Source organism: Haliotis cracherodii, unplaced genomic scaffold (genome assembly GCF_022045235.1).
Source record: "Haliotis cracherodii isolate W230 unplaced genomic scaffold, xgHalCrac1.p SCAF_38, whole genome shotgun sequence".
Classification (NCBI taxonomy): Eukaryota; Metazoa; Mollusca; class Gastropoda; order Lepetellida; family Haliotidae; genus Haliotis; species Haliotis cracherodii.
Window position 1 is genome coordinate 180,694 of NW_027266295.1, and position 13,823 is coordinate 194,516.

Below are 13,823 nucleotides of genomic sequence, written 5' to 3' on the forward strand. Positions count from 1 at the left end.
CTTACAAAATAATAAGTTCAGGTCACAAAGAGCACATGCGCTAAACACATACACACAATCATTCATAAATTCTGGGATTGCAGTGAGGTGAACTTCATTTGGAAATTATCTGAAAAAGGCCTTCAGCATAAACTATAGCTAAAACTTGATATTACGAGGAGACTAATACTACAACATTATCCAAGCAGATACAATGATCCGATAACCATTACTATCATACTTTGTTAAAATGGATTTCAAATAACAAGTTTCACGAAACCATGCCACTTTATATGTTTTTGTTTGGTAAACCAATGGTGCACGATCACTATTTGCCAACATTTGACGCATATGCCATGCTAAAGCTACAAGGAGTCAGGAAAGCTTATTTAGAATATATTTTATTTTCAGTGATGTATTGTATATCAACTATTGAGTAAAACCTTTGGAGGCGTGCCCTAAAAGGACACAAAATAGTACCAAACAAAACCAACCACAACAGAACACAAACCACTCCCACGACAAAACAAACAGTGCACAAAGACCATAGCAATCACAGTAAACAATAACAAATCCCCAAATAATGAAATAAGATTGACAAAAATAAATTGCACTATCTAACCCTAGTTGCGGCGCAAACAAAACGCTCAAAAATGCCACAAAACGCAGGCGCGCGCACGACAACTAACGGGGAACTGCAGACATCAAAAACACCACCAACGCTCCGCAACGTCCCGACCCTGCCGCGGGACCTCCAAAAATCCACCGAAACATCGAAAAAAATCAAAATCGACCTAACCCTAGCTAACCCCCTACCCCCTAGGGTTAGCCCTAACCATACCCGTTAGCTCGATTGTCGACTCTAACCCTAGCTAAGACCAGTTTAGATCAAATTGACCCAAAACGAGCCACACTAGGGTGAAAAATCGTCTTTTTTCAACCTCCAACCTCCAAATGCACACTCCTAGGGGCACCCAAGGCCATTTCTACTTCTTTCCACACCTCCTTCTTACAAAATAATAAGTTCAGGTCACAAAGAGCACATGCGCTAAACACATACACACAATCATTCATAAATTCTGGGATTGCAGTGAGGTGAACTTCATTTGGAAATTATCTGAAAAAGGCCTTCAGCATAAACTATAGCTAAAACTTGATATTACGAGGAGACTAATACTACAACATTATCCAAGCAGATACAATGATCCGATAACCATTACTATCATACTTTGTTAAAATGGATTTCAAATAACATGTTTCACGAAACCATGCCACTTTATATGTTTTTGTTTGGTAAACCAATGGTGCACGATCACTATTTGCCAACATTTGACGCATATGCCATGCTAAAGCTACAAGGAGTCAGGAAAGCTTATTTAGAATATATTTTATTTTCAGTGATGTATTGTATATCAACTATTGAGTAAAACCTTTGGAGGCGTGCCCTAAAAGGACACAAAATAGTACCAAACAAAACCAACCACAACAGAACACAAACCACTCCCACGACAAAACAAACAGTGCACAAAGACCATAGCAATCACAGTAAACAATAACAAATCCCCAAATAATGAAATAAGATTGACAAAAATAAATTGCACTATCTAACTCTAGTTGCGGCGCAAACAAAACGCTCAAAAATGCCACAAAACGCAGGCGCGCGCACGACAACTAACGGGGAACTGCAGACATCAAAAACACCACCAACGCTCCGCAACGTCCCGACCCTGCCGCGGGACCTCCAAAAATCCACCGAAACATCGAAAAAAAGCAAAATCGACCTAACCCTAGCTAACCCCCTAACCCCCTAGGGTTAGCCCTAACCATACCCGTTAGCTCGATTGTCGACTCTAACCCTAGCTAAGACCAGTTTAGATCAAATTGACCCAAAACGAGCCACACTAGGGTGAAAAATCGTCTTTTTTCAACCTCCAACCTCCAAATGCACACTCCTAGGGGCACCCAAGGCCATTTCTACCTCTTTCCACACCCCGTTCTTACAAAATAATAAGTTCAGGTCACAAAGAGCACATGCGCTAAACACATACACACAATCATTCATACATTCTGGGATTGCAGTGAGGTGAACTTCATTTGGAAATTATCTGAAAAAGGCCTTCAGCATAAACTATAGCTAAAACTTGATATTACGAGGAGACTAATACTACAACATTATCCAAGCAGATACAATGATCCGATAACCATTACTATCATACTTTGTTAAAATGGATTTCAAATAACAAGTTTCACGAAACCATGCCACTTTATATGTTTTTGTTTGGTAAACCAATGGTGCACGATCACTATTTGCCAACATTTGACGCATTCAAATATACTTAGCAAAATGACACTGTCGTATATGCCATGCTAAAGCTACAAAGAGTGAGGAAAGCTTATTTAGAATATATTTTATTTTCAGTGATGTATTGTATATCAATTATTGAGTAAAATCTTTGGAGGCGTGCCCTAAAAGGACACAAAATAGTACCAAACAAAACCAACCACAACAGAACACAAACCACTCCCACGACAAAACAAACAGTGCACAAAGACCATAGCAATCACAGTAAACAATAACAAATCCCCAAATAATGAAATAAGATTGACAAAAATAAATTGCACTATCTAACCCTAGTTGCGGCGCAAACAAAACGCTCAAAAATGCCACAAAACGCACGCGCGCGCACGACAACTAACGGGGAACTGCAGACATCAAAAACACCACCAACGCTCCGCAACGTCCCGACCCTGCCGCGGGACCTCCAAAAATCAACCAAAACATCGAAAAAAAGCAAAATCGACCTAACCCTAGCTAACCCCCTAACCCCCTAGGGTTAGCCCTAACCATACCCGTTAGCTCGATTGTCGACTCTAACCCTAGCTAAGACCAGTTTAGATCAAATTGACCCAAAACGAGCCACACTAGGGTGAAAAATCGTCTTTTTTCAACCTCCAACCTCCAAATGCACACTCCTAGGGGCACCCAAGGCCATTTCTACCTCTTTCCACACCTCGTTCTTACAAAATAATAAGTTCAGGTCACAAAGAGCACATGCGCTAAACACATACACACAATCATTCATAAATTCTGGGATTGCAGTGAGGTGAACTTCATTTGGAAATTATCTGAAAAAGGCCTTCAGCATAAACTATAGCTAAAACTTGATATTACGAGGAGACTAATACTACAACATTATCCAAGCAGATACAATGATCCGATAACCATTACTATCATACTTTGTTAAAATGGATTTCAAATAACAAGTTTCACGAAACCATGCCACTTTATATGTTTTTGTTTGGTAAACCAATGGTGCACGATCACTATTTGCCAACATTTGACGCATATGCCATGCTAAAGCTACAAGGAGTCAGGAAAGCTTATTTAGAATATATTTTATTTTCAGTGATGTATTGTATATCAACTATTGAGTAAAACCTTTGGAGGCGTGCCCTAAAAGGACACAAAATAGTACCAAACAAAACCAACCACAACAGAACACAAACCACTCCCACGACAAAACAAACAGTGCACAAAGACCATAGCAATCACAGTAAACAATAACAAATCCCCAAATAATGAAATAAGATTGACAAAAATAAATTGCACTATCTAACTCTAGTTGCGGCGCAAACAAAACGCTCAAAAATGCCACAAAAGGCACGCAGGCGCACGACAACTAACGGGGAACTGCAGACATCAAAAACACCACCAACGCTCAGCAACGTCCCGACCCTGCCGCGGGACCTCCAAAAATCCACCGAAACATCGAAAAAAAGCAAAATCGACCTAACCCTAGCTAACCCCCTAACCCCCTAGGGTTAGCCCTAACCATACCCGTTAGCTCGATTGTCGACTCTAACCCTAGCTAAGACCAGTTTAGATCAAATTGACCCAAAACGAGCCACACTAGGGTGAAAAATCGTCTTTTTTCAACCTCCAACCTCCAAATGCACACTCCTAGGGGCACCCAAGGCCATTTCTACCTCTTTCCACACCCCGTTCTTACAAAATAATAAGTTCAGGTCACAAAGAGCACATGCACTAAACACATACACACAATCATTCATACATTCTGGGATTGCAGTGAGGTGAACTTCATTTGGACATTATCTGAAAAAGGCCTTCAGCATAAACTATAACTAAAACTTGATATTACGAGGAGACTAATACTACAACATTATCCAAGCAGATACAATGATCCGATAACCATTACTATCATACTTTGTTAAAATGGATTTCAAATAACAAGTTTCACGTAACCATGCCACTTTATATGTTTTTGTTTGGTAAACCAATGGTGCACGATCACTATTTGCCAACATTTGACGCATTCAAATATACTTAGCAAAATGACACTGTCGTATATGCCATGCTAAAGCTACAAGGAGTCAGGAAAGCTTATTTAGAATATATTTTATTTTCAGTGATGTATTGTATATCAACTATTGAGTAAAACCTTTGGAGGCGTGCCCTAAAAGGACACAAAATAGTACCAAACAAAACCAACCACAACAGAACACAAACCACTCCCACGACAAAACAAACAGTGCACAAAGACCATAGCAATCACAGTAAACAATAACAAATCCCCAAATAATGAAATAAGATTGACAAAAATAAATTGCACTATCTAACTCTAGTTGCGGCGCAAACAAAACGCTCAAAAATGCCACAAAAGGCACGCAGGCGCACGACAACTAACGGGGAACTGCAGACATCAAAAACACCACCAACGCTCCGCAACGTCCCGACCCTGCCGCGGGACCTCCAAAAATCCACCGAAACATCGAAAAAAAGCAAAATCGACCTAACCCTAGCTAACCCCCTAACCCCCTAGGGTTAGCCCTAACCATACCCGTTAGCTCGATTGTCGACTCTAACCCTAGCTAAGACCAGTTTAGATCAAATTGACCCAAAACGAGCCACACTAGGGTGAAAAATCGTCTTTTTTCAACCTCCAACCTCCAAATGCACACTCCTAGGGGCACCCAAGGCCATTTCTACCTCTTTCCACACCCCGTTCTTACAAAATAATAAGTTCAGGTCACAAAGAGCACATGCACTAAACACATACACACAATCATTCATACATTCTGGGATTGCAGTGAGGTGAACTTCATTTGGACATTATCTGAAAAAGGCCTTCAGCATAAACTATAACTAAAACTTGATATTACGAGGAGACTAATACTACAACATTATCCAAGCAGATACAATGATCCGATAACCATTACTATCATACTTTGTTAAAATGGATTTCAAATAACAAGTTTCACGTAACCATGCCACTTTATATGTTTTTGTTTGGTAAACCAATGGTGCACGATCACTATTTGCCAACATTTGACGCATTCAAATATACTTAGCAAAATGACACTGTCGTATATGCCATGCTAAAGCTACAAGGAGTCAGGAAAGCTTATTTAGAATATATTTTATTTTCAGTGATGTATTGTATATCAACTATTGAGTAAAACCTTTGGAGGCGTGCCCTAAAAGGACACAAAATAGTACCAAACAAAACCAACCACAACAGAACACAAACCACTCCCACGACAAAACAAACAGTGCACAAAGACCATAGCAATCACAGTAAACAATAACAAATCCCCAAATAATGAAATAAGATTGACAAAAATAAATTGCACTATCTAACTCTAGTTGCGGCGCAAACAAAACGCTCAAAAATGCCACAAAACGCAGGCGCGCGCACGACAACTAACGGGGAACTGCAGACATCAAAAACACCACCAACGCTCCGCAACGTCCCGACCCTGCCGCGGGACCTCCAAAAATCCACCGAAACATCGAAAAAAAGCAAAATCGACCTAACCCTAGCTAACCCCCTAACCCCCTAGGGTTAGCCCTAACCATACCCGTTAGCTCGATTGTCGACTCTAACCCTAGCTAAGACCAGTTTAGATCAAATTGACCCAAAACGAGCCACACTAGGGTGAAAAATCGTCTTTTTTCAACCTCCAACCTCCAAATGCACACTCCTAGGGGCACCCAAGGCCATTTCTACCTCTTTCCACACCCCGTTCTTACAAAATAATAAGTTCAGGTCACAAAGAGCACATGCGCTAAACACATACACACAATCATTCATACATTCTAGGATTGCAGTGAGGTGAACTTCATTTGGACATTATCTGAAAAATGCCTTCAGCATAAACTATAACTAAAACTTGATATTACGAGGAGACTAATACTACAACATTATCCAAGCAGATACAATGATCCGATAACCATTACTATCATACTTTGTTAAAATGGATTTCAAATAACAAGTTTCACGTAACCATGCCACTTTATATGTTTTTGTTTGGTAAACCAATGGTGCACGATCACTATTTGCCAACATTTGACGCATTCAAATATACTTAGCAAAATGACACTGTCGTATATGCCATGCTAAAGCTACAAGGAGTCAGGAAAGCTTATTTAGAATATATTTTATTTTCAGTGATGTATTGTATATCAACTATTGAGTAAAACCTTTGGAGGCGTGCCCTAAAAGGACACAAAATAGTACCAAACAAAACCAACCACAACAGAACACAAACCACTCCCACGACAAAACAAACAGTGCACAAAGACCATAGCAATCACAGTAAACAATAACAAATCCCCAAATAATGAAATAAGATTGACAAAAATAAATTGCACTATCTAACCCTAGTTGCGGCGCAAACAAAACGCTCAAAAATGCCACAAAACGCACGCGCGCGCACGACAACTAACGGGGAACTGCAGACATCAAAAACACCACCAACGCTCCGCAACGTCCCGACCCTGCCGCGGGACCTCCAAAAATCAACCAAAACATCGAAAAAAAGCAAAATCGACCTAACCCTAGCTAACCCCCTAACCCCCTAGGGTTAGCCCTAACCATACCCGTTAGCTCGATTGTCGACTCTAACCCTAGCTAAGACCAGTTTAGATCAAATTGACCCAAAACGAGCCACACTAGGGTGAAAAATCGTCTTTTTTCAACCTCCAACCTCCAAATGCACACTCCTATGGGCACCCAAGGCCATTTCTACCTCTTTCCACACCTCGTTCTTACAAAATAATAAGTTCAGGTCACAAAGAGCACATGCGCTAAACACATACACACAATCATTCATACATTCTGGGATTGCAGTGAGGTGAACTTCATTTGGAAATTATCTGAAAAAGGCCTTCAGCATAAACTATAACTAAAACTTGATATTACGAGGAGACTAATACTACAACATTATCCAAGCAGATACAATGATCCGATAACCATTACTATCATACTTTGTTAAAATGGATTTCAAATAACAAGTTTCACGAAACCATGCCACTTTATATGTTTTTGTTTGGTAAACCAATGGTGCACGATCACTATTTGCCAACATTTGACGCATATGCCATGCTAAAGCTACAAGGAGTCAGGAAAGCTTATTTAGAATATATTTTATTTTCAGTGATGTATTGTATATCAACTATTGAGTAAAACCTTTGGAGGCGTGCCCTAAAAGGACACAAAATAGTACCAAACAAAACCAACCACAACAGAACACAAACCACTCCCACGACAAAACAAACAGTGCACAAAGACCATAGCAATCACAGTAAACAATAACAAATCCCCAAATAATGAAATAAGATTGACAAAAATAAATTGCACTATCTAACCCTAGTTGCGGCGCAAACAAAACGCTCAAAAATGCCACAAAACGCAGGCGCGCGCACGACAACTAACGGGGAACTGCAGACATCAAAAACACCACCAACGCTCCGCAACGTCCCGACCCTGCCGCGGGACCTCCAAAAATCAACCAAAACATCGAAAAAAATCAAAATCGACCTAACCCTAGCTAACCCCCTAACCCCCTAGGGTTAGCCCTAACCATACCCGTTAGCTCGATTGTCGACTCTAACCCTAGCTAAGACCAGTTTAGATCAAATTGACCCAAAACGAGCCACACTAGGGTGAAAAATCGTCTTTTTTCAACCTCCAACCTCCAAATGCACACTCCTAGGGGCACCCAAGGCCATTTCTACCTCTTTCCACACCTCGTTCTTACAAAATAATAAGTTCAGGTCACAAAGAGCACATGCGCTAAACACATACACACAATCATTCATACATTCTGGGATTGCAGTGAGGTGAACTTCATTTGGAAATTATCTGAAAAAGGCCTTCAGCATAAACTATAGCTAAAACTTGATATTACGAGGAGACTAATACTACAACATTATCCAAGCAGATACAATGATCCGATAACCATTACTATCATACTTTGTTAAAATGGATTTCAAATAACAAGTTTCACGAAACCATGCCACTTTATATGTTTTTGTTTGGTAAACCAATGGTGCACGATCACTATTTGCCAACATTTGACGCATATGCCATGCTAAAGCTACAAGGAGTCAGGAAAGCTTATTTAGAATATATTTTATTTTCAGTGATGTATTGTATATCAACTATTGAGTAAAACCTTTGGAGGCGTGCCCTAAAAGGACACAAAATAGTACCAAACAAAACCAACCACAACAGAACACAAACCACTCCCACGACAAAACAAACAGTGCACAAAGACCATAGCAATCACAGTAAACAATAACAAATCCCCAAATAATGAAATAAGATTGACAAAAATAAATTGCACTATCTAACTCTAGTTGAGGCGCAAACAAAACGCTCAAAAATGCCACAAAACGCAGGCGCGCGCACGACAACTAACGGGGAACTGCAGACATCAAAAACACCACCAACGCTCCGCAACGTCCCGACCCTGCCGCGGGACCTCCAAAAATCCACCGAAACATCGAAAAAAAGCAAAATCGACCTAACCCTAGCTAACCCCCTAACCCCCTAGGGTTAGCCCTAACCATACCCGTTAGCTCGATTGTCGACTCTAACCCTAGCTAAGACCAGTTTAGATCAAATTGACCCAAAACGAGCCACACTAGGGTGAAAAATCGTCTTTTTTCAACCTCCAACCTCCAAATGCACACTCCTAGGGGCACCCAAGGCCATTTCTACCTCTTTCCACACCCCGTTCTTACAAAATAATAAGTTCAGGTCACAAAGAGCACATGCGCTAAACACATACACACAATCATTCATACATTCTGGGATTGCAGTGAGGTGAACTTCATTTGGAAATTATCTGAAAAAGGCCTTCAGCATAAACTATAGCTAAAACTTGATATTACGAGGAGACTAATACTACAACATTATCCAAGCAGATACAATGATCCGATAACCATTACTATCATACTTTGTTAAAATGGATTTCAAATAACAAGTTTCACGTAACCATGCCACTTTATATGTTTTTGTTTGGTAAACCAATGGTGCACGATCACTATTTGCCAACATTTGACGCATTCAAATATACTTAGCAAAATGACACTGTCGTATATGCCATGCTAAAGCTACAAAGAGTGAGGAAAGCTTATTTAGAATATATTTTATTTTCAGTGATGTATTGTATATCAATTATTGAGTAAAATCTTTGGAGGCGTGCCCTAAAAGGACACAAAATAGTACCAAACAAAACCAACCACAACAGAACACAAACCACTCCCACGACAAAACAAACAGTGCACAAAGACCATAGCAATCACAGTAAACAATAACAAATCCCCAAATAATGAAATAAGATTGACAAAAATAAATTGCACTATCTAACCCTAGTTGCGGCGCAAACAAAACGCTCAAAAATGCCACAAAACGCAGGCGCGCGCACGACAACTAACGGGGAACTGCAGACATCAAAAACACCACCAACGCTCCGCAACGTACCGACCCTGCCGCGGGACCTCCAAAAATCCACCAAAACATCGAAAAAAATCAAAATCGACCTAACCCTAGCTAACCCCCTAACCCCCTAGGGTTAGCCCTAACCATACCCGTTAGCTCGATTGTCGACTCTAACCCTAGCTAAGACCAGTTTAGATCAAATTGACCCAAAACGAGCCACACTAGGGTGAAAAATCGTCTTTTTTCAACCTCCAACCTCCAAATGCACACTCCTAGGGGCACCCAAGGCCATTTCTACCTCTTTCCACACCTCGTTCTTACAAAATAATAAGTTCAGGTCACAAAGAGCACATGCGCTAAACACATACACACAATCATTCATAAATTCTGGGATTGCAGTGAGGTGAACTTCATTTGGAAATTATCTGAAAAAGGCCTTCAGCATAAACTATAACTAAAACTTGATATTACGAGGAGACTAATACTACAACATTATCCAAGCAGATACAATGATCCGATAACCATTACTATCATACTTTGTTAAAATGGATTTCAAATAACAAGTTTCACGAAACCATGCCACTTTATATGTTTTTGTTTGGTAAACCAATGGTGCACGATCACTATTTGCCAACATTTGACGCATATGCCATGCTAAAGCTACAAGGAGTCAGGAAAGCTTATTTAGAATATATTTTATTTTCAGTGATGTATTGTATATCAACTATTGAGTAAAACCTTTGGAGGCGTGCCCTAAAAGGACACAAAATAGTACCAAACAAAACCAACCACAACAGAACACAAACCACTCCCACGACAAAACAAACAGTGCACAAAGACCATAGCAATCACAGTAAACAATAACAAATCCCCAAATAATGAAATAAGATTGACAAAAATAAATTGCACTATCTAACCCTAGTTGCGGCGCAAACAAAACGCTCAAAAATGCCACAAAACGCAGGCGCGCGCACGACAACTAACGGGGAACTGCAGACATCAAAAACACCACCAACGCTCCGCAACGTCCCGACCCTGCCGCGGGACCTCCAAAAATCAACCAAAACATCGAAAAAAATCAAAATCGACCTAACCCTAGCTAACCCCCTAACCCCCTAGGGTTAGCCCTAACCATACCCGTTAGCTCGATTGTCGACTCTAACCCTAGCTAAGACCAGTTTAGATCAAATTGACCCAAAACGAGCCACACTAGGGTGAAAAATCGTCTTTTTTCAACCTCCAACCTCCAAATGCACACTCCTAGGGGCACCCAAGGCCATTTCTACCTCTTTCCACACCTCGTTCTTACAAAATAATAAGTTCAGGTCACAAAGAGCACATGCGCTAAACACATACACACAATCATTCATAAATTCTGGGATTGCAGTGAGGTGAACTTCATTTGGAAATTATCTGAAAAAGGCCTTCAGCATAAACTATAGCTAAAACTTGATATTACGAGGAGACTAATACTACAACATTATCCAAGCAGATACAATGATCCGATAACCATTACTATCATACTTTGTTAAAATGGATTTCAAATAACAAGTTTCACGAAACCATGCCACTTTATATGTTTTTGTTTGGTAAACCAATGGTGCACGATCACTATTTGCCAACATTTGACGCATATGCCATGCTAAAGCTACAAGGAGTCAGGAAAGCTTATTTAGAATATATTTTATTTTCAGTGATGTATTGTATATCAACTATTGAGTAAAACCTTTGGAGGCGTGCCCTAAAAGGACACAAAATAGTACCAAACAAAACCAACCACAACAGAACACAAACCACTCCCACGACAAAACAAACAGTGCACAAAGACCATAGCAATCACAGTAAACAATAACAAATCCCCAAATAATGAAATAAGATTGACAAAAATAAATTGCACTATCTAACTCTAGTTGAGGCGCAAACAAAACGCTCAAAAATGCCACAAAACGCAGGCGCGCGCACGACAACTAACGGGGAACTGCAGACATCAAAAACACCACCAACGCTCCGCAACGTCCCGACCCTGCCGCGGGACCTCCAAAAATCCACCGAAACATCGAAAAAAAGCAAAATCGACCTAACCCTAGCTAACCCCCTAACCCCCTAGGGTTAGCCCTAACCATACCCGTTAGCTCGATTGTCGACTCTAACCCTAGCTAAGACCAGTTTAGATCAAATTGACCCAAAACGAGCCACACTAGGGTGAAAAATCGTCTTTTTTCAACCTCCAACCTCCAAATGCACACTCCTAGGGGCACCCAAGGCCATTTCTACCTCTTTCCACACCCCGTTCTTACAAAATAATAAGTTCAGGTCACAAAGAGCACATGCGCTAAACACATACACACAATCATTCATACATTCTGGGATTGCAGTGAGGTGAACTTCATTTGGAAATTATCTGAAAAAGGCCTTCAGCATAAACTATAGCTAAAACTTGATATTACGAGGAGACTAATACTACAACATTATCCAAGCAGATACAATGATCCGATAACCATTACTATCATACTTTGTTAAAATGGATTTCAAATAACAAGTTTCACGTAACCATGCCACTTTATATGTTTTTGTTTGGTAAACCAATGGTGCACGATCACTATTTGCCAACATTTGACGCATTCAAATATACTTAGCAAAATGACACTGTCGTATATGCCATGCTAAAGCTACAAAGAGTGAGGAAAGCTTATTTAGAATATATTTTATTTTCAGTGATGTATTGTATATCAATTATTGAGTAAAATCTTTGGAGGCGTGCCCTAAAAGGACACAAAATAGTACCAAACAAAACCAACCACAACAGAACACAAACCACTCCCACGACAAAACAAACAGTGCACAAAGACCATAGCAATCACAGTAAACAATAACAAATCCCCAAATAATGAAATAAGATTGACAAAAATAAATTGCACTATCTAACCCTAGTTGCGGCGCAAACAAAACCCTCAAAAATGCCACAAAACGCAGGCGCGCGCACAACAACTAACGGGGAACTGCAGACATCAAAAACACCACCAACGCTCCGCAACGTACCGACCCTGCCGCGGGACCTCCAAAAATCCACCAAAACATCGAAAAAAATCAAAATCGACCTAACCCTAGCTAACCCCCTAACCCCCTAGGGTTAGCCCTAACCATACCCGTTAGCTCGATTGTCGACTCTAACCCTAGCTAAGACCAGTTTAGATCAAATTGACCCAAAACGAGCCACACTAGGGTGAAAAATCGTCTTTTTTCAACCTCCAACCTCCAAATGCACACTCCTAGGGGCACCCAAGGCCATTTCTACCTCTTTCCACACCTCGTTCTTACAAAATAATAAGTTCAGGTCACAAAGAGCACATGCGCTAAACACATACACACAATCATTCATAAATTCTGGGATTGCAGTGAGGTGAACTTCATTTGGAAATTATCTGAAAAAGGCCTTCAGCATAAACTATAGCTAAAACTTGATATTACGAGGAGACTAATACTACAACATTATCCAAGCAGATACAATGATCCGATAACCATTACTATCATACTTTGTTAAAATGGATTTCAAATAACAAGTTTCACGAAACCATGCCACTTTATATGTTTTTGTTTGGTAAACCAATGGTGCACGATCACTATTTGCCAACATTTGACGCATATGCCATGCTAAAGCTACAAAGAGTCAGGAAAGCTTATTTAGAATATATTTTATTTTCAGTGATGTATTGTATATCAACTATTGAGTAAAACCTTTGGAGGCGTGCCCTAAAAGGACACAAAATAGTACCAAACAAAACCAACCACAACAGAACACAAACCACTCCCACGACAAAACAAACAGTGCACAAAGACCATAGCAATCACAGTAAACAATAACAAATCCCCAAATAATGAAATAAGATTGACAAAAATAAATTGCACTATCTAACTCTAGTTGCGGCGCAAACAAAACGCTCAAAAATGCCACAAAACGCACGCGCGCGCACGACAACTAACGGGGAACTGCAGACATCAAAAACACCACCAACGCTCCGCAACGTCCCGACCCTGCCGCGGGACCTCCAAAAATCCACCGAAACATCGAAAAAAAGCAAAATCGACCTAACCCTA